At 43.2% G+C, this 22,846-nt stretch overlaps 1 protein-coding gene across 1 annotated transcript in view; it reads left to right on the top strand.

Annotated features, from left to right (window-relative positions):
- PGM2 (phosphoglucomutase 2) overlaps positions 1 to 22,846 on the top strand; it is an 819,165-nt gene that overhangs the window by 639,226 nt on the left and 157,093 nt on the right. The window lies entirely within an intron of this gene.

Here is a 22,846-nt window from a genome sequence, read left to right as displayed (position 1 = left end):
TCTAAGAATGCAGGCTAACATGTTTCCTGTCCAGCTAAAATGCATGATTTTTCCTGTCCAGCTAAAATGCATGCTGTTTACATCATTGTGTGATAGCAGTTATGAAATTAATATCCGTTGTCTCTGATTATGATTAATGTTTTATTTAGTTCATTGTAATGTGATATAAATTATAACTTAAGAAATAACACACAATACAATGTATACTGGTGTGTCTGTTTTTTTTAACCCCTCTCCTGGACTTTCCTCAGTGGCTCCCCTACCTGGCTCATTCATTCATTTGAGTCAGCATCATACACTTGTGCCCATTCTGTCTGTCCAGCCACACTAGTGTCCATGCCAAAAAGTAAACATGAGTCACCATATTTTACACTATTTACAGAGTCCACTTAGTCTTTAGTTGTTGGAAGGAGAGTCTTCTTCACCCTGTCCTGCCTGTTCCCTCTGTTTTTTGTTAGGTGTAGGTGAAAAAAGTTTGTCTGGGGTAACTTGTCTCTCCCTCTTGTTCAGGATGGTCTTGAAGTGATGCATGATTATGTTGTTAAACAAGTCCGTCATCCTGTTGACATCACCTGTCTTGGGGTGCCACTCCAAGACTGTAGCCTGAACCTTCCTCCCAGTTGAATAAAAGTTCTTTAATGCATGCTGTTGGCATAAGTCCATTTTCCGTGGCATCCTCATCTTCAGAAGAAATTTCCCTTTCTCTTTCTTTGAACTGTTCATTGCAAAGTGCTCTAATTTCTTCCATTGTGAGCTTGTCGTCATGATCTTGTAGCAGTTCATAGGATCATAGGAGGTTACTAGGCTAATGTGGGGCCCTTCCAAGCCTAGCTAAGAGTTTATCCCCAAAAAGAAACCTCAGTCAGCACCTATCACCCCTGTCGTTGAGGAACACAGGTGGAACACCTGGGACAAATTTGTGGTTTCCCATCCACTCATCAAGGTTGCGCTTAAAGAGGGTCAGTGACGTGCTCTGTTTCCTCCACATCTGGCTCATCCACCTCCCCTATGTCCAGGTGCTCTGCTGTGGAAACGATGTCTTGCAGCACTTCAGCTGCTTTATCCACAGTTTCACCTGGGAAAAACAAGGAACCAGCTTCCTCCAGGCTGCATGAAAGGCTTTCTGCGAAACTCCTTCCCAGGCAATTTTGATGAATGATATGGCATGAAGAATGTTTTACTCAGTCTTCCAGAATTCCTTCAGTATTTTATCTGAAGAATGGGTCACACTGAAGAGCTTTGAGAAGAGTGCTTTTGTGTAGAGCTTCTTGAAGCAGACATTGACTTGTTGATTCATAGGTTAAATGAGAGAAATTGTGTTGGGAAGCAAGAACTGAACCTTGATGAAATCGTAGTCTGTCTGAAGAATTTCCTCTAACTCTAGTGAGTGGGCAGAGGTGATGTTCTTCGTGTTTCACTGTTGCAGTCATCACATTTGGGTTATCTGCTTGCAGGTAACCCTCAGCCAGCCTGAATACCAGAGTCTTGGGATTTCTGTGTTGGATGCTGTCGCTTTTTCCATGACGTCAGGTCATCAGGGGTATAAAACATGCAGCTGATGCCATTACATCAGTCTTTCTTGCTGTGCGGTGCCCAAAGCAGAAGCAGTTCGCAAGGGCCAGTTGGCCGCCTCCTGAAATTTTAATTTTTGAGTTTCAGACCTGAAGTCTTCTAAAAGGTAAGTACCCCGTTGGGGATCCTTTTTTCTTGCTCTAACCGATGTCAGAAAAAATTAATAATTGTCTTGCCTGTGGAAAGCAAATCCCTCACAGAGATTTTCATTCTTACTCCGTCACCTGTTTTGGCCCAGACCACAACATCCCTCACTCTTGGTTGGTGTTGCCTTCTTCAATACCCAAACTATTCATCATCGGGCAATTTTTGTAGCTAAATTCTTCCGCTCTCGATCTCCATACTCCGAAATGGCTTCGATAAGCCATCCGACTACTGATCTTCCAAAAAAATGTAAGGATAAAGACAGAGACAGACCGCATAGGTCCAAAGCACCCGATGACGCTTCTGTTAAGCTAGTCGCCAATCCGACAGTACTCGGTAAGGTGCTTTTGCAGCCCCTGATACCCGCATCTACAGATTCACAGGCTTCTACTGAGACCCATTTGAAGTCCGGTATGCCACGAGATGCTTCTTCGACTATGTAACCTGCGGATGTCTCTATCTTGGATAGGTCCGGAGCCGCTGTGCAGGCACCGGCTTCTGAGGGTGTATTCAGGCCTTCCGATTTTCATATTAAACAGACAACTTTATTTCAAACCAAAAATACTGAATTTCTGTGGCCTAAAGTTCGCACTACGCCTAGGAAACCAGTGACCAAAATGCACTCTCAGGCCCACATGCCACAAAAACAAATGCTTAGAATGGCTGAGTACCTCATTACTTTAATTAGGGAAAGTCAGCCTTCCCTCTCAAAAAGACCAAGAACTGATTTTCCTTCTGATTCTTCTGATCAGGAATCTGTTTACTCTGATCCTTCTGATTACCAGGACATACCCTTATCTACCTATGAGGATTCTCATGCAGAGGATTCCATTTCCTCTGCTTCCTCTCCAGAAGATTTTTCTTTTGGTGAAACCCTGCACACCCTTAGACAGCATTTCCACTGGGAGAGCCAGGACTACTCACAGTCCAAAAAGAGACTCAGGGAATTTTTAAGCTTGCCTCAGCACAGGCCTCTAGCTATCCCTCCTGTTCTAGAAATTGTAGATGATGTCTTCTTGGAATCCAGCCTTACCCCTGATACTTTGCCTCCAGCTCCCAGGGAAACCTGACAGGTACTATAGAGTGCTTGACTCACACAAATTCCTTTTAAGAATCCTACTGCGGATCCAGAGACCATTTCCCAGGGACCTAAAGGCATTAAGGCTACAACTGCCAAAAATCCTACCCCTTCGGACAGTGATTCTAGGGCTTTAGACAGATGGGGTAAAGAGGTATACACCTCTGCTACTCTTGCCATTAGGGCTTTAAATTGCCAGCTTCATATGTTAAAGCATCAGCAGCATATTATGGAGCTAATTAAACAAAACATGTTGTTGATTCCTGACTGTGCAGAACACAAAGATTTACAAGAGTTAATGCATTCTGTTAACCAAGTTGGTAAACATACTTTGCAATGTGGGGTTTGATGCCTTAGAAGTATCTTTCAGGGCTGCTGTCACTGGGTCTGTTCTTAGAAGGCATGCTTGGCTTAAGGAACAGAACTTGCCAGATCATGTCAAAGCAACATTACTAGATGCACCATTAAATCAAGAGTGTCTATTTGGCAATAAAGCAGAAGAAATCCTCAAAAGGATGGAGGAGAAAGCTAAATCTATGCAAACTGTTAAAGATTTCTTACAAGTACAGCCACCTAGATTCAGTAGGCATTGGCCTTCAAAAAACTGGTCCTTTCCAGTCCCTTACAGGTCTTCTCAGTCCAAGCCCAGGGGCAGCAGACCACCAAGATTTCAGTCTCAGGTTATGCACAAATCTAAGCAATGGAGTGCTCCCTCATCCAAAACAGGGAGTAGTAAGCCGACATCCTATGGTAAAATTGCACAATGACTTATCCTTAACTCCTCCAAGCCTTGCCCAAGTACTTGCACCTTTTGGAGGGAAACTTTCCTGCATGCCAAAAACTGGGAATACATTACCTAAGACAGATGGGTTTTAAACATTGTTTCCCAGGGATACAGATTCCACTTCCACTCACTCCCAACCCTAAGCAGATGGCCAGAATTCTCCCCAAACCAGTGGGCAGAGGACCAGAAGCAAGTACTGTCTCTTCTCAGTATCAAGGCTATTCAGCCTGTGCCAGCAGAACAAAGGGGACAAGACTTTTATTCCAGACTGTTTCTGGTTCCCAGAAAAGAAAACTCTTGGCATCCTATCTTGGACCTGTCTATTCTCAACACCTTTCTGGTGGTTCCAAGATTCAAAATGCTAACTCTCCAACAGCTGCTTCCTGTGCTAGCCAAGGACTCCTGGCTAGCAACCCTAGACTTAAAAGAAGCTTATCTGTACATCCCCATAAGGGAATCCTAAAGGAAATACCTATGCTTTAGAGCAGGCTCTATGCACTGTCAGTTCTCTGCACTTCCCTTTGGCTTATCTACTGCACCCAGGGTATTCACAAAGTGCCTAGCTCCAGCCATTGCATATTGCAGGCAAAGAAGAATTCAAATTTACCCATACTTGGACGATTGCCTGATTCAGGCGGACAGTCAGGAATTGCTACTTCAGCACCTGGCATTTGTAAAGAGACTTCTAACTTCACTGGGTACACCATCAACGAAAATAAATCACAGCTGGTACCCAGCCAACAGATTGTATTCCTGGGAGCAAGCTTGAACATAACTTCCCAGATGGCACTCCTCACTCCAGAGAAATAAATTTATTTAACAAACTACTTCAATCTACTGGCCACCAAAACCCAGCTATCTGCAAGAAAAATCCTGCAAGCCCTAGGGTTCATGGCCTCTTGCATTCTACTAATTTCATATGCAAGACTGCATATGAGGAAACATCAATGGTAACTAAAAGGTCTCTGTTGTCAACATTCTCAGGACCTGGAAACGATTCCTATCATTCCTTGCCTAAGGATAGAGTTCCTTTGGTGGGCAGAGGCCTGCAACCACAACAAGGGACTCCCTTTCACTCTACCCCCTGCCACCCAAACCTTAACAGATGCATCAGAGTATGCATAGGAGGCTCACATGGCAGGGCAAGTGCATTCAGGGCAAATGGAACCCAAAGCAAAGCACCTGCATATCAATCAAAAAGAAATGTTAGCTGTACAGAATGCTTTGACAGCCTTCCAAGGCCTTATTCTCCCAGGACAACTATTGGTAAAGACAGACAATACCACAGTTATGTGGTACATAAACAAGCAGGGGGGACCCATTCCTACTCACTCTGCAGACTAGCCATGGCTCTGTGGAACACAGCCTTGAGCAGCCAGGTGCATCTATAAGCTCAATTCCTGCCAGGCAAACTAAATTTACTGGCAGACGACTTAAGCAGAAATCTCATGGACCCACATGAGTTGAAACTGGAACCAAAAATATTCAAGCTTTTGAGGAACAGATGGGGACACCAGAGGTGGACCTTTTTGCTTCCCCTCAGAACTATCAATTGAGCAAATATTGCACCAGAACTCCCCACAGCCAAGTTTGGAAAGTGGATGCCCTGTCCTTTACCTGGGAAAGCCTCTCAGGCTATGCCTTTCCCCCTCTGCCCCTCCTCTCAAATGCCTTTCCCCCTCTGCCCCTCCTCTCAAAGGTTCTAATAAAGATCAAACAGGACAAGCCAAGGACAATCATGATTGCACCAGACTGGCCATGCCAGCACTGATACTCTCTTTTGCACAGTCTGACGGTGCTACAACCATGGCACCTGCCTCAGACTCCTTCCCTGCTGTCCCAGCAGGCCGGCCATATTCTGCACCCTCAGCTACAGACCATGAACCTTGCAGCCTGGCTAATCCCTTGAACTCATCACCAGTAGCCCTCAGTAAGCAGGTGCTGGATGTCATTCTTGAAGCAAGGAGGCCTAGTACTAGAAAATCCTATTCGGAAAAGTGGAAAAGATACTGTTCCTGGAGACAGTCCCAGGGAATGGACACAACTGTGCCCAGCTTACCTCACATACTAGATTACTTAACAGAAATACTCCACAAAGGCCTATCCTTCTCTTCAGTTAAGATTCATGCCTCTGCCATCTCAGCTCATTATAATACTGAGCCACCCCTCTTCTCTCATCCTCTGGGAAAACAGTTCCTGAGAGGAGCCAAAAATTTAACCCCCCCCCCCCCCCCCCAGGAGAGCTTCCACTCCAGCCTGGAACCTTAACTTTATATTGGAAAAGCTCACGCGCTTCCACCCTTTAAACGTGCTGCTACAGCAGAGTTAAAATTTCTCTCATGGAAAACAGCTTTACTTCTAGCCATCACTTCAGCAAGATGATTGTCTGAACTGCAGGCCCTTATGGCAGTGGAACCCTTCATTATCTTCCATGTGGACAGGGTTTTGCCCAGGACTAACCCATCTTTTATGCCCAAGGTGGTGTCTAGTGTGGCTTTAAACCAGTCCATTCATTTGCCAACTTGTTTCCTTAATCTTCAGAATAAAGGGGAAAGGATCCTGCATTCACTGGATGTGCACAGGCAGCTTAGGTTCTATCTGGACAGGACTAAGCCTCTCAGAAAATATGACCAGCTGATAGTCAGCTTTGCTGCAGGGGCAGAGAGCAAGGCCATTTCAAAGCAAACCATTTCTAAATGAATAGCACACTACATCCATTTCTGCTACAAACACAATGGGAAACCTACCCCACAGGTGATCAGAACACATCCCACTAGGGCTACATCTACCTGTACAGCATTTCTCAGGAGAGTCCCTACCAGGGACATCCTGGAAGCTGCAACCTGGAACTTTGTACACACTTTTCACCAAGCATTACCACTTGCCTATCTTTTCTAAATCCAGAGCTGGATTTGCCACAGCAGTCTTACAAGGCCTGATTGCCAGCCCTTATGCTTATTAACTACCTTCACCCTTCCCTAGCTTTGGGAATCAACCCAAATGTGATGACTACAACAGTGAAACATGAAGAACATAGTACAGTTGTGTACACTTACCATAAATGTAGATGTTCGAGTGTATTCACTGTTGCAGTCCTGGTTACCCTCCCTCCAGCCCCCTGACTTCTCTTTGCTTCTACCTATCCTTTTTGGTTTGGCATATCTTATACCATGTGTATTTGCTTTTTGCTGGGGGTGTTCTGTACCATATAATTGCTTCCTATACTGGGGGCACCTGACATCTGGGGCAAGAAAAACTGATGTAATGGCATCGGCTGCATGTCTTATACCCCTGACGACCTGACGTCATGGAAGTAGTGACCGCATCCGACACCAAAATCCCAAGACTCTGGTATTCAGGCCGGCTGAGGGCTACCTGCAGGCAGATAACCCAAATGTGGTGACTGCAACAGTGAATACACTCGAACATCTACATTTAGGGTGTGTACACAACTGTACTTTGTCCCGAAGACAAAGAACTCTCATTGGCAAATTGTTCTCTGTCAGGTACTTTTTGACACTTAGAGCAAACTCCTCGAAAATCCATTCCTTGAAAACTGATCGGTCCACCCAAGCTTTGGAGTTTAATTTCCACATTACAGGTACTTTTGATTTCATAATCTTTTTCCAAAGCATGTTGGGTTTTCTGAGTGATAAACCAGCAGAGGCTTCAGCTTGAAGTCTCCACTGGTGTTTGCTTGCCAGGAGGAGTGTGAGCCTGTCTTTCATGGACTTGTGACATGAAATCCTAGCTACTTCTTGGGTTGTGTAAATTCCTACTTGGCAATCTCTACAGGAAAATCCTGTTTCATCGCAATTAAAAATCTGTTCTGGAAGATAGCCTTCTCTCTCTATCAATTCTTCAAATTCCTTGACACACTTCTGTGCACCTTCTTTGTCAGCACTAGCTGCCTCTCCTTGTTTCAGAACACTGTGGATGCCACTTAATTTTTTCAAATCTGTGAAACCATCCCCTACTTGTTTTAAATTCCTCTGTTTGCTGTGAGCCACTTTCTGGAGTTTTTTTTTTTTTTTTTTTTTTAATAGGTCTTCAAAGATGAGCTTAGCTTTCTCACAGATTATGGTCTGAGTTATTGGATCTCTCTTCATCTGCCACTCCTGGATCCAAACAAGAAGCATCTTCTCCATATCTTCATGAATTGTTTTTCTGTGTTTGCCCAAAACATTTGTTCCTCCTTCTGACACCTTAGCATCCATGATGCCATCTCCATTTTTCCAAAATGTTGAGATGGTAGACCTAGGCACACCATACTGTTTTGCTATTCATCCTATTTTACCTCCTCTCTCAGTTGTATGTATGTTTTTGTCTTCTTTTCCGTGCTCAGCCATTTATTTTTCCTGCCAGTATCACTCTTCTTTGGCCCATTTCTTCACTTCTTTGCAACACTTAAAAGAAAGAACTGCACTACATAAACAACACAACAATAGGAAACAATAAACAACTTTTCAGCCTCCTTTCCAGATCGATTTGCAAGACACGGTTGAATTGCAGGACACCCGGGTGGCCGAAAGCGCAGTTGAACTGCGAAAAGGTCATGTTAGGAGGTGGTTGAATTGTGAGGTACAACCTGTAGCATTTTTGTCAACCCTTTAAAATATTTCATATTTTTTTATGTCTTTTCTTAACTCTGTTGCAGTATTCCTTACTAAAGGGATATCCTACTAAGGATAGCCATGTTTCTGGCCAGTATACCAAAACCTTAGACCCTTCCAGACACTGTACATGAGATTTATGTCCTTTGTTCAGAACATAAGGTTCATAAGTGATGCAAGGGCACCTAATCCTCAGAACTTCGTTGCTTCCAGTCCAGTCCGAACCTTACTTGTTAAATTTGGTCTGTTGATTCTTTCACCACATTGTTCCAGCTACCAAGCTACCAGAAGATAAGTATCCTATTGGGACATTTTCCTTCTTTAGTTTACATTTTTAATGCCACCCAGAAAGGAGAAATGTGATTGTGGGAGGCAGATTCCCCATAAAGATAGACAAGTGCCTTTTCAGCCAAGGTGCAGACCACTGCCAATAATCATTGTAATATTTGTCAGGCTTTTGTACTCAAAACCCTGTGCAGCCTTTTGTCCTTTCTGTTTATATTGAGAACTATCGTCTGAAGCTAATTGCTGAGGGAACCATGGCTTCTCAATCTGCCCGCCTGGATGTTCAACCACCTCTGTTGAGACTCAGTTGGTGGCCAACATGTGGTTGGTTTCTTGCACATCTGCCAAGGTTGAGCATAATCCAATATGGATGAGAAGGGGAGCCCCGGCTGATTATCTCACAAGGGCCAAGGAGGATTCCTCAGGTTCTTGTTGGGAAAGAGGTTCTTGGTTCCCTCATTGAAGTCGGGCAGTGTTCTGAGCCACCTAAGCTAGTTAGAGCTGAGGTTCCCTTGGAGAAAAAGCAGAAATCCAAGCATGTAGCACCTGTAGCCAGGGATCTCCATAAATATTGGCAGGATTTCACTCTGGGTCGCTTTAAGGCCATTATGGCCTTGAAGCCCACTCCCCAAGGAATACTTGTGCCTTCTGTTCTTTTTTCTTCCACTCCTGCTAAAAGGCTTAGGGATTGTCACTCTTCTGATGAAAACGTTGACTTGGATTTTGGGGAGGTGTCTGTAGCATTTTCTTCTCAGTTTCATTCTTCTCTTGCTCTAAGGTCAGAAGATGAGGATGGATTTTTTTCTGAATTCCTCTATTGAGGAGCTTTCTTTTGGTGACGCCATTGCAAACAGGATGATGATGGAGTATTTTTATTGCACGTTCCCATATTCTGAAGTCCCGAAAAGGTATTTCCCCCTTTTACAAATGGATTTTCCCGAGCCTTTGGCAGTTCCTCCTGTATTAGAGACCATTCTGGACACATTTTCTGCTGCTTCTCAGCACAGCCGCCTGCACCTATGAAACCTGATAGATTTTATAAGGTGCCTGAGGCTCCAAATTTCCTATATAAGAATCCCTGCTGTGATCTGCAGTCATTTCTCTTTCTGCAGATAAACTTTCCAAATTGCTGTCTTATTCCAAGCTTCTCCCTTCTGACAGGAACTGTAGAGCTATGGATAAATATGGGGAAAAAGGTTTATTCCTCGACCACCTTATCTTTCAGAGTTATAAACTATTAGACTCGTATGAGCAGGCATGTGCTGGCTCTTCTGTGTAAGCTTGGAGGAGTTTTGACTGACATGAGTGATTTTGAAGCTAAGACTTCTGCTATTTCTTTGACTCCTGCTTCTCAAGTGGCCTGACATTCCATCAAATGAAGTTATGATGCTGATGATGCATCTTCTAGGGCAGCTGCATCAGGTTCTGTTTTATGCAAGCATTCCTGTCTTAGGTTGCAATCATACCTCTCAACCTCCTAGACCAAGAAATCTGGACAAAGCCATAACTAATAGGGGACAAAGGCCCAAAAATAGGGACACTTTTTAAATATTGCTTTGCATTAGCATGAATTTTTAGAAGAGCATGAAGTCTGAAATTCAGATGTATGCCATTATTTTCTGACTTTAACAGTCAATGATTTGCCAGTGATTTGCCAGAAAATTGCAATTTTAAGAAAAGTGAACCAAAAATATAAGGCAAAAATCTGTACATTCTGCAAACGTCTGTACAGTTGGGAGGTATGAAGTTGCAATTTCTTCCTGATGATATCAAAGCCAAAATGTTGAATTCTCCTTTGGCCTCACTGAATCTGTCTGGTTCTGCAGCTAAAGAGCTTTTCAAAACCTATTCCTCCTTCTCTCTGGTTAACTCAGGTTGCCAGATGGGACAGGACAATCACCACAGTTCATGGGTTCTTTACGTAACATAAGGAGTTTACTTCATGGTTTAGAAATCCCTTCCACCCTTTTCAGAGATTCCTCAGCTTCCACTTTGCCAACTTCTTTTTTCTTCTTTTCTTCAGGACCTTTCGGCTCAGGGAACTATTCATTCTCTCCCTCCTCTGTGGAGAGGCACAGAGTTTTATTACAGTATGTTTCTGGTTCCCTGGAATGAGGGCTGCTAGAAGCCCATTCTGGAGCTATCCTTTCTAAACATTTTTCTAGGGTCCTCTCTTTCAAAATGTTATCTCTCAAGTCCCCATTTCCATTGCTTCTTCAGATCTTTCTGGTCTCGTTGGACCTCTGAGATACATATCTTCAGATTCCTATTCACCCTGTCTTCAGATTGACAGTTCTATGCTTCTTCCTCACATGATCAGTTCTCTGCTTTGCCTTTTAGTCTTTCTACAGCTTTGAAAGTCTTTACCAAATGTCTGGCTCTGGTCATACTGCAGACTGCATGGTATCCAGATTTTTCCCCTTTCTGGATGACCTTCTTATTCAAACACCTTCCCGGGAGCTTTTTCCTCAGAAACTAGAACCAAGCTTCTGCTTCAAAGTGTGGCATTCACTGTCAGTTTTTAAAAAATCTGTTCTGACTTTTTCACAGGCTCAAGTCTTCCTGGGGTGCAGGATTCGAACCTTGCCTATGATGTCCTTTCTTCCCCTTCCCAAGGTTACCTTATTGATAGCTTTTGTTTCCAGTCTCCTCTTCCCTTGCAAGTGGTTTCTGTAAGATAGCTTCTGCAGGGTTAGACCCTGCATGAGGAAGCTTCAGTGGTATCTAAAGACAGTCTGGCTTCAGCACTGTCATTCTGTGGAACTTCCCATTCCTTTCATGCTTTGTCTCAAACAGGAATTTCTGTGGTGGATTCATGATATAGCTCTGTGTCCAAGCCTATCATTTCAAACTGCTTACCCCCACTCTGCAGCTCTATACAAATACTTCAGTTCTGGGGAAGGGGGCTACTTTCTACTACATCAGGGTCCAGGGAGTGTCATCTTCCCAACAAATGCAGGACCACATCAGGATCAAAGAGATGAGGGCTCTGCTTTTGGCTGTTCAAGCCTTGCATTCCTTCTGGATTCTGGATCCATGTTTGCAAAGACAACACCCCTGTCATGTGGTACATAAACAAACAAGGGGGCACAAAGTCATAACTTCTTCACAAGCTAGTTCTTATTGTTTGGGAATTTGCTATCTGTCATCATCTGATCCTTCAGGTGGTTTACATTCCCTCACAGCACAGTCTTGAGGCAGATAACCTGAGCAGGTCAGGGTAGATCCCGACAAATGGATACTTCACAAAGTCTTCCTGGACATTATCATCTGTGGGGTACTCCTCAAACAATCTGTTTGTCTCCCGTCTCAACAGGCAACTTCCCAGGTTCTGTTCTTGGTCGCCTAGTCCTCTGGCTTAGAAAGTAGACACCATGACTTTTTTTCTTCGAAAGGGATGCTTATGTATGTTTATTCCCTTTTTCTTCTTCTGTTGCCCAAGAGGAATTGCCCAAAATCTCATTGGTGACTCCCCTTTTGTCCCAGACAGCATTGGTTCCCCCTTCTTTTTCATCTGACCACAGGCAGTCATTAAAAGTTAACTCACAGGATGCATCTCTTCAAACAGGATAAGGGCTCTCTCATTCACCCTCATGTGTTCATGCAGCAATGGACTGTTTGGGTGATTGGCAATTTTCCAAGGACGTGCTTCAGATTTTGCAGGTCAGAAAACGCAGTGCTAGAAAATCCTGTTTTGTTAAATGAAAGAGATTTTCTCACTGATATCCCAGGCATGAACAGGCCCCTCTTTTAGTGAGTATTCCTACTTTTCTTTCTTATCTGTGTGAGTTGCTCAGTTCTGGTCTGGCATATTCGTCTGTTAAAACTCATTTGTCAGCCATTACTGCTTGTCTGCACCTGGATCCTCAACTTTCCTCGAAGTTTGATGTTAAACCATTTCTAAAAGCCATCCTTCACATTAAGTTTCAGAGTAGGCCCTTCCACCTTCTTGAGACCTTAATTTTATTCTGGAGAAGTTAACTCAGCCTCCCTTTGAGCCTACACCTTCCTCTACTTTGCAGATATTCAACAAACACACTGTCGTACTGGCATATAGGGAGAGTGTCCTGCTACTCTCTCTCTGGCATCTGTCAAAGCTCAGAACTCTTCTCACTGCCACTCTTTGATTGAGAAGGACCAATCACATGGCAGGACTAGAACAGCCCTTCACACTCACAGACAGGGCATTTTCAGTTTTCTGGGGTCCAACAGGAAGAGCAGATGAGAACACAAGTTTTGTGAACACCTACTGTTCCATACCACCATGGTGGGTGTAACAAAATATACCATAGGACAACCCACATGCAATGAATTGCTTTGAGACAGGTTGACTTTGTTTGCCCCAAAAAAAGAAATAAAAAGCTTTTTGGCCATCCTAAAAGGCTTTGTTCAGTCAAGGTAGTGTATGAGCTGCCTATGCACATCCAAGTAATAAAGTAACATCTGTCCCTTATTCTTAGGTTCCTGAAAGAACAGAAAGCCATTAAAAGACTGATAGAAAGTAAAGACAGAAACCACTTTAGATGTGAAAAAAAGGATAAGTGTGTAACATAACCCTGTCCCTGTGGAAAACCAGGTAAGTTTTTCCCACCATGAGAGCTTGCAGCTCAGAAACTCACTTTGCAGGTGTCAGGGCAATAAGCAAAACAGTTTTCTTGTGTTAAGAATTTAAGATCAGCATGAGCTGCTGCTTCAAAAGGTGTCAAGATTCCACGAAGGAAGAATTTGCTTGTGAGGGGTCTCATGTACAAAAGAAGAAAGAAAGAGGTGGATCCATTTGCAGACGAGCAGAGATGGACACTGTGTACCCCTTAATATGCAAATACACTAAGCCATCCTGAAATAGGTCACACCAGTATTTCAAGATCAGAGGGATATTAACCAGAATGGACTCTGTTTCCATTTAGGCACCACTTAGAAAACCTCAACCATTTGTAAACTCAAAACCTGCTGTGCATCCTCACTAACAAGTACTTAAATGGAGTCATTATCCAGACTTTCAGTAGACATTTCTCCAAATGCCTCTGAGACTGAGTGAGCAGTGTGCGGAAGTCTGTAGTAACTGCCCTTGGCCAATACTATAAGCTAGTCGCTTGTTGAAGTTGACAAAGCACCCCAGAAAGATCAATCTTTACAAAGGTATCAAACTTGATTTTAAGAGGTTCAACTTGAACCTAGATGGGAGAGTCAGGATGAGAACGTCTCTACTGATTCCACACACCTGGATGAATAGATGAATACTCTGTACAGATCAGCAAGTCATCCAAGTACAGATAAAAGCACATGCCCTGAGGCAGTCAGTGGGCCACTACCAGAGCAAGGCATTACTTAAACACTTGCATTTCTGTGGGTAGCCCAAAAGGCAGTACAGAAAACTGATAGCATGAACCAGATACCCTGAAAAGATGAGCAATGGAGAAAGGCAGGGTCACCGTGAAGTAGTGGTCTGGAAACAGAGGAAGCGCTGTCTACTGGATGAGCGTCTTGAATTTGGGGACCTTGACAAACATATTCAAAAAGGAAAGTCCCACACCATTCTCTATGACTGCTCTTATTGTGAAACCAAGACAGAAGACTTGATAAAGACTGGTGCCATGTTTCAGCAAAGACACAGGTGGGAAGAGGGGTTATCATTTTTAGGAAAGGAGCACTTCTTGTTAGGCTTGGTGGAGTTGTTGTCCTGCCGTTTCCTTTTATTGCCTTGGATTTTGTTCAGCCCAGACTCCTCCTGGTTAGGCCAATGAACATTATTTTGCTTAAAGGAGAACTGGGGAATATGAAACATTTTTGATCCTCTGCATCAAATTACCTCTGAAAAAGGCATTTTTTAAGGATCTGATTAGCTACTGTACCAAACACCGATCAGACTCAAGAGGAGCATTCGTAATCTCATTTTTTTAACTTCTCAGAAAAATTCTGGGAATGTAACCCAGCATACGTCCTAATCACCATTGACAATGCTCCTTAACTAGAAAAAGTATAAGCCCCTTCCAAAGCACTTTTCAGAGCATGTTTGAGACCTGAGAAACACTGGAAACAATTCCTTTAACACAGACCTTTTTCTTTGCATTGAAGCAGCAAACTCGTCTAAACTATAAGTGCATCTCAACTTAAACATCCCCATAAAACACTGATAGTTAAACACTTAAAATGCTCCTGTGGTGGACTGCATCATCTTCTTTACCTGTGACACTAGCGACTTGCCTAATTAATGCAGAGAGACTGAATACAAAGAAGACATGGCCTTTATATCAAGCAAGCATCACTGGGGACCCAAAGAAGGGTCAGCAGAAAAAAAAGGGCTTGGAGGCCAGGTGAGGGCAAGCATACCCTAAATTTCTTAAACTTCCTTAGGCAAAGCCTCAAAGAACAGAGGAGGACTACAAGTCTTGTAGAAGAACCCCCCCCCCCAAAACTGCTGGGACCAAGGTAGGGAAATGCAAACATCTGTTTGTCATTAGAGGAAACCAAATGATATGATACAGATAAGTTAGAGTCCTCAGATACAAGATCCCCTTCAAAAGGAGGATCCTTATCAGATTATCTTGGGGCGGAAGTGCCGGCATTATTGTAACCTGTGTATGCACACCATAACCAACTGCCTGAGACATGGATCTATCCATAGCCACCATCTCAGGCGGGAAACAAGTCAGAGACTGCTGCCCCACCATGTGAAGGCTTTTGTGTCTCTTTTTTGTATACCCTACACAAGTGGGAGAGTCCCCAGAGGGGAAAAGCATCAACACTAGCAACAAATCATGCACTCCTGACTTCCCCATACCTGAAATGGGCAATGGTACAGCCCAGAGGATGCGTCTGACTCTCACATAATGAACGTTTTTTATACTACAATCACACCAGGAAACCTGGAGGTAGGAGAAGGTGAGTGGTCCAATTGCTTACCCAAAGCTACGACTACTGCAGAGTCACAGTCCGTGGGTTAAGTCATATTTTTTATTAATTCTTTCATTTTTAAGGTATAAATGGTGAAGGTAGTGGGAGGGGGGGGCATACCCGAATCCATCAAGACAGGGGGAAAAAACAAGCCAGATCAATACCAAGTACTACTTGCACTATCAGCCCAGTACAAAATGGACAGAATCAAACAAAATTCCCTCTAAATAGAAAACTAAAGTATATCTCTGTAGGGAAACTATACTGAAAACTATATTGTGGAAAAAAGACAGCAATTTCAGTAACCCAGCAATTCCCCAATATAAATAAAGACGGTTTTAGCATAACATAAATAAAAACAGACTAAAATAGCCTTAGACCAGGAATTAAGTGCAAGTAAAATTCCTGTCAGAAATGTCACGTAAACAACATGGTGCCAAAATTGTGATGTAAATGAGAAATTTGTTTAAAAAATTGTAAATCTACTTAGTAATATAAAATAACACTGGTCGTTGACACTGTCACTGTCCCATGAGAGTAGACCCATCCCAGTTTGGCTTTGTTAAGGAAAGGTCTTGCTTACTTAACCTGGTAAACTTCATTTGAGAGGGTTACCATGGCTATGAATGAGGGAAACTGTGCATACAGCCTACCTTCTCCTGACCAAGGCGTTAGGTACAATATCCCACTCGGGTGTTAACAAACTCTCAGAACTAGGTATAATACATCCTTCCATAACTCACTGGATTTCCAGCTGGCTCACACATAGGACTCAGGAAGGCAGGATTGGTGAAACCACCTCCACCAGATCATCGGTCACCAAGGGAGGACCCCAGGGCTCTGTGTTGGGCCCACTAATGTTTGGTATCTACTTCTTGGAAGTCAAGGCTAATGTCAAAGGCTTCTGGCTAAACAAGTTCTCAAATGACTGTAAATATGGAGCTATCATAGATTTTCCCCCATGGTGAGGAACCTTTGAGGAAATTCCAACTGTTGCAAGTGCCTGGTTGGGTACATGCTAAAGGGGGCATTGTACTTGATGAGTCTGATAAGGACTGAGTGAGTGTAACTATTACTTCTTTGGATCTGGATGCCATACCCTTGCTTATAAGTTGTGTGACGTAGAATGATTTTCTGCCAAAAGGGTCTCTGAACTGCAGGCTCTTATGGCAGCTCCCCCTTTTCTGAAATTTTTATAGAAATATTTTCTCTTCATAGCAATCTTTCTTTTATGCCCAAGGTAGTTAAAGACTTGTCCTTAAATCAGTCCATTTCTGTTCATGTCAGAATTCTGGTGAGAGGATTCTACATACTCTAGATTTGCATAGAAAACTCAAATATTGTCTGGATAAAGCTAGTGATAGGAAATCTAAGCACCTGTTTTTGTCTCCTTTCATTGCAAGAAATTGTATTTGGATTTCTTTTTCCTATTCTTTTCATGGTAAGCAGTTTTTTTCTGTTCATGCTCACTCTAGCAGGGTGCTAGCCTCTTCTGGTGCTTTTTTCAAGGGTCTGGATGGTAGGTCCATATTAGAAACTGCTAATTGGTCTTCTGTACGTTCTTTTACTAAACATAGGTTCATAGGTAGGTACTAGGCTATCGGCCCAAGGGCCTACGTAAGCCTAGCCAGCAAGGTTCCATAGCTTACGCCACCCAAGATGGTTATTTTCCTGTGCCACTGTCTAGCAGAGACACAGAAGTGATCCCGGGGTGTATTTCCTATTTCCCATCCACTCATCAAGATTTTTCTTGAAGAGTGCTAATGAAGAACTTTGCTTGACATAGATGAGTAGCTTGTTCCAGAGTATAGGAAGTCTCTCGGACAGGAATCTGTCCATCCAGCGTGTCCTGTTTATTGTGGTGACAATGTTTAGGTCCCTAGAGCGTGTAGCTCGGAGGGATTGGGATTTCTTTAGGTGTAGCATGTCCAACAGCTCTGGGTTTGACATAGCTTTATATGTTAGGCAGAGATCTCCTCGGAGTAGGCGATATGCTACAGAGTAAAGCTGGAGGTTTTTGAGGTGGTCAGTGTAGGGCATTTGTTTGAGGCCAGTAATCCTCTTTGTGAGGTACTTCTGTGGCCTTTCCAGCTGCTGCAGATGTCTTATGAGGTACATTCCAAAAGGAGCATTGTACTCTATAATGGATCTAATGAGTGACGAGTCGAGGGGAACATTGACCTCTTTTTTCCTGGATGAGAACCCTTTTATGATGAGGTGTGCCACATAGAAGGACTTCCTGACTACTGTGGTGATGTGACTATCAAAGGAGAGACTACTGTCCACCTGGGTCCCAAGGTCTCTTATCACGCATTCAGTGTTAAGTAGATTGCCGTCTGTGGTAGTTCATGGGTACAGAGTTTTTACCAAAGGGGATGGCACTGCACTTTTTGGCACTGAGCTTGAGGCCATTGCTCTGACACCAGGCATCTGTCTCAGTGAGGCCCTTAAGTTGGATGAAGTATCTAAAGTCAGAGCTGGTTTTGCCAGGGCCATTGTTCATGTTTTTTGGAGAGTTCTTTGGCTTCCTCCTCCTCCCATCCTGTACAGTAGCTTTTGTACTTTGGCTTTTGTAAGGAATACTGCAACAGTAATAAGGAAGGCCATAGTACAGTCGAGTAACAGCTTACCATAACAATAGATGGTCCACTTTTCACTGTTGCACTATTCCATCCCTTCCTGTGTCTCACTTCTTGTTTCATGTTTTTTTGCCCTCTGGCTGAGGGTTCCAGATGCTTTTCCTTTGTTCCTCTTGGTTTGCTCTGGTTCCCTAGGGGAAGTTCAGTTCTGGTATGTTGGCTGGATGTACTTGCTAGGATATCCCTTTAGTAAGGAATAGTGCAATAGTGAAAAGTAGGACATCAGCTGTTCTTTTTCACAACTGTACTTTATCACAGCTCTCTCTTTGACTAACTGTATATAGCAAAGCCGTAGCTGACTCATCTAGCATACAGTGCCATTCCCTGATATAGCTCCCCTCAACTCTTAAGTTCAGGAGCAAAAAAAAAAGGTCCGCTCCCTGATCTGATGCGTCTTACTTCACTTAATGAACACAAAGTCTGTTTATGTGTTAAAAAAATGCGCCAGGTCCATTTATGTATTATATTATGAAAACTGTAACAAACTGTTTGTTTGATTTGTAGCAAGCAGTTTGTTATAAATTCTGCCACACACAAAGTGCTGAAAGAAATGATTCAGTACTAATGGCATTCATTTCCATCCTGGCATATGGAAAAGCCGATACAGGAAGTGAATCACAGTACTGCACTACTGATTGTCAGAAACTACAGATTGTGCCCCCTTTCACCTTGCAGCTCCGACAGATGCCCCCTTTGCCCCACCATAGTTACACCACTGGTGTACAGTATACGTTCAGCGTTGTTTACTAGGCTAATTACCACAAGGATCTTTGTAACCCTAGCCATACATCTCACATTTTTGACAAGTTCTAATATCCTTGATAAGTGTAAGCAGGGACTTGGGAGATGAAACATTTATAAGCAGAAGTCTGGGAGATGAACCATTTACAGGTTGCTTGTGTCCATTAAAGACATAGGTGCCAAACCAGGGACAAATTTACTGTTCCTCATGCAGTTGTCCAAGTTGCACGACTTAATTTAGGGAGGAACTCTGCTTCTCACGGATGGGGAGTCTGTTTCAGAGAAGGGATAGTCTCTGGGATACATTACCTGTCTCTCCAACAAGTCCTGTTTATATCACAGGCAAGGTTTAAGTCTTTTAGGTTCATAGGTGTGTACTAGGCTAACGGCTTTGGAGCCTATATAAGCCTAGCCCAAGAAGATTCCCTGGCATCATGCCATCCAGAGTTAGTTCCCAGTGCCCCTGTCAAGCAAAATCACTGAAGTGATCCCTGAGGTGAACTTCCTATTGCCCATCCACTAGTCAATATTTCTCTTAGAGGGCCAGTGAAGTGCTCTGCTTGACATGAGTGGGAAGTTTGTTCCAGAGTATGAGAAGTCTCTGGGTTAGGAACCTGTCCCTCCAGCATGTTCTGTTTATTGTGGTAATGAGGTTTAGGTCCCTGGAGCGTGCGTCACAGAGGGACTGGGATTTCTTTAGGTGTAGCATATCTAGCAGCCCTAGGTCAGACATGGCTTTGTAGGTCAAGCAGAGATCACCTCTAAGTAGGCGATAAGAGACAAAATATAGCTGGAGTTTTTTTAGTCTGTCCATATAGGGCATGTGTCTAAGGCCTAAGACCCTCTTAGTGAGGTACTTTTGTGGCCTTTCCAGTTGTTGTAAGTGTCTAGTGAGGTACATACCAAATGAGACATTGTATTTTATAATAGGTCTAATGAGGGATGAGTAGAGAGGGATTATGACCTCTCTCTTCCTGGATGAGAAACCTTTTGTAATGAGATGTGCCACATAAAAGGACTTTCTGACTACAGTAGCAATGTGGTTATCAAAGGAGAGGTTGCTGTCAACCAGTGTCCCCAGGTCTCTTATCACACTTTCGGTGTTTAGTGGACTACCGCCTATGTGGTAGCTCATGGGCACTGAAATTTTCCCAAAGGGAATGACAATGCACTTTTTGGCATTGAGCTTAAGGCCATGGTTCTGGCACCAGTCATTGGTGTCAGTGAGGCCTTTTTGTAGAATGTCTACATCAGTTGGAGAATCAATAATGGCTCCCAGTTTGCAATCATCTGCGAATCTGGTCAGCCAGAGTCCCTTTGTGTTGGCTTGAACTTCAGAGAAGTAGATGCCAAACAGGAGAGGACCTAAAACCTATCCCTGTGGGTCACCACTTGTAACTGGTCAGTAGTCAGATTTGGAGTCCGCTACTTTCACAGTGTGGGTTCTGTCAGTGAGCCAGTTGGCAACCCATCTTATGACTTAGGGGTTTATGCCTAGTTTAGTGAGTCTATCTATGATTCCTAAGTGAGGGATGGTGTCGAAGGCCTTGGCAAGATCTAGGTAGGCTGTGTGAACTACCTTGCCCTCATCCAGAGCTCTGGTAACAGAATCGAAGAAGTCTATCAGGTTGAGCAGGCGTGATCTACCTTCCACAAACCCAAACTGCATGGGGTCCAGAGTTTGGACATTCCCTATGTCCTTATTTATAAGGTCCATGATGATGCATTCCATAGCCTTCCATATCATACTCGTCAGGCTAATGGGGCGGTATTTCCCAGAGTCTGTAGTCACTCCCCCTTTGTGGAGTGGATGACCATAGCAGTACGCCATTTGGTAGGAACAAAGCCTGAAATGAGGCTGTGATTGAACAGGGTACTCAGGTGTGGTGCCAGTTCACTTTGTAATTCATGTAGAACACAGCCAGGGATATTATCATGTCCCATGGAAGCTGTATTCTTGGCTTTGGACAGTGCAGTTTTTACCTGTGTAACCATGATAACAGGGGCTTGGCGTTCCTCAGGTATTGTGATAAGCCCTTTAGGGGGTGAAAGGGGGGTAAAGTTTGCACTGAACCTGTCAGCCAATATGATAGCAATATCAGTTGGTTCTGTATATGTATTACCATTGTGCTGTACCTCAGAGCAGATCTGAGTATTGCCATGTAGATTATTGACATAACTATAGAATGCCTTGTGGTTGTCTTTAGAATCTGCAGCAATTTTGTTTTCATAGCTAGCTTTAGAGGATTTGATGATGGATCTTATTTTTTTTACTGAGGCTGACAAGGGAGTTTTTCCAGTCTTGGGACTTCACTCTTTTCTGCAACAGAATGGGTAATTCTGGTGCTGTTTGTTTTGCGATATGCAAGAGATCCATTGAGGTGGGATCTGACAAAGCCTTGTATGCCAGGAATAAATATCCCATCAACAGCCTGTAGGAGACCGAATGCAGGGATAGGGCATTGAGGTGGTCTACACAGGACTTATTACTTATGCCCTGTGTTGTTTTAGTGAGGGACCTCTGGGCGTTTCAATTGTTGGATATGCTTGGTTAGATACATACCAAGGGGGCATTGTACTCAATGCGAGATCTGATGAATGCTGAATTTATTTTTATTTATTTTATTTTACATTTGTTAACTGGGTTAGTCTGGCTGAGATTTTGGCTCATTTTCTGCAGAGACCCGGGGAGAAAAGCTCCTCAGGACTAGAAAACAATTTATTAAATTTTAGTAACAATCAGCTGTAGGATCTTACAAGCAGAGAGACCTGGAGAGAAAAAAAAAGCTCCTCAGGCAATTCAGTTATACAGAGTATTAACAACTGGCAGACAAGTGTGTGAGTTGTTCCAAACAAGATTTTAAACAATTAGCAGAAGAAAATGTGACTAGTTACAATATTATTTAAGCTGCTTAGAGCAAAATGAGTTAATAGGTAGGCAGATGCTTATTTAAAGTGGGTAGGATCTAGTTGTATAGGAGTTTGGAAACAAGAAAGAAAAGTAAGAATGGCTAATAGGAGATGTAGGGAGGTAGAGTATAGGAGACAGACTAGACAAGTAGGTTGTTTTGAGACTGTAAGAATTAGAAGTGGTTGAAGATAGAGGAAGGGAAGAGGTAGAAGAGGCAGGGGAATAATGTTAGAGATACATTAAGACTGAGGTGGTGAAATAGGTGAAAGATGGTGGTTTCAGGGTGGTTGGCTACAGTGGCAAGACAACTTTATTTTTAGGTATTTCCTTGTGGCTAATTTGAAACTTTTGCTATGCTGGAGGGATTTTATTTCCAAGGGGAGTTGGTTCCAGGATGTAGCTGGGTTATAGTTATAGAGAAGGCAGCCTATTTTGGTTTTGGGTTTGTAGATGTCTAATAATTCTTGATTTGAGCTGCATAGCGTCCTAGCAGGGGAATATTTGGATATGATAGTGGAGAGGCTGGGGCAGAAGGAGGGTAGATAGAGGATAGAGTGGATGATTTGTAGTTGGTATAGTTGGAGCAGCTGAGGGAATTCTAGCCAGTCTAGTTGCTGTAGTGGTAAGCAGTGGTGTGACTTGTAGGTTTGGTTAGCTGCAAATCTGGCAATACTTTTATAGGTAGTTTCAAGCTTGGAAATAAGTGTAGAATTTAGGTTTGTGAATATGTGGCAGCTGTACAGGAGTGTTGGGAGTAATAAAGCTTGGGAGAGAGTTATTCGGGCAGTGTTAAAGTATTTCTTCCTACGGAAAAGGTGTCCAGGTTTCTGATGAGTTATTTTTACCGAGTTAGTAATATGGAGATCAAACGTAAGCTGATCATCTATTGTAACACCTAGCAATTTAGTACTAGATTCAGCTGAGATGATAGTGTTATTGCAGGATAAGATGGTAAGTGTACTTTTGAATGTGGTGATGTTTTTAGGGAGGAAGAGTAGGAGCTTAGTTTTTTTTTTTTTTTGGATTAAGTATTAGTTTGTTATCACTAAGCCAAGTCTCTATGCTGTGGAAGGATGCCTGGGTAGTTGAGTGGAAGTCAGTTGGGTTGTCAGCAGTGGTTATAACAGTTGAGTCATCAGCATATTGCACAAGAGATGACTGGGGACAAGAGGAGTAGAGCAAGTT

Source organism: Protopterus annectens, chromosome 2.part1 (assembly GCF_019279795.1).
Source record: "Protopterus annectens isolate FY-2018-M chromosome 2.part1, PAN1.0, whole genome shotgun sequence".
NCBI classification, from domain to species: Eukaryota; Metazoa; Chordata; order Ceratodontiformes; family Protopteridae; genus Protopterus; species Protopterus annectens.
Note: the sequence above shows the minus strand (reverse complement) of the source record. Positions and strands in the feature narration are given on the sequence as shown.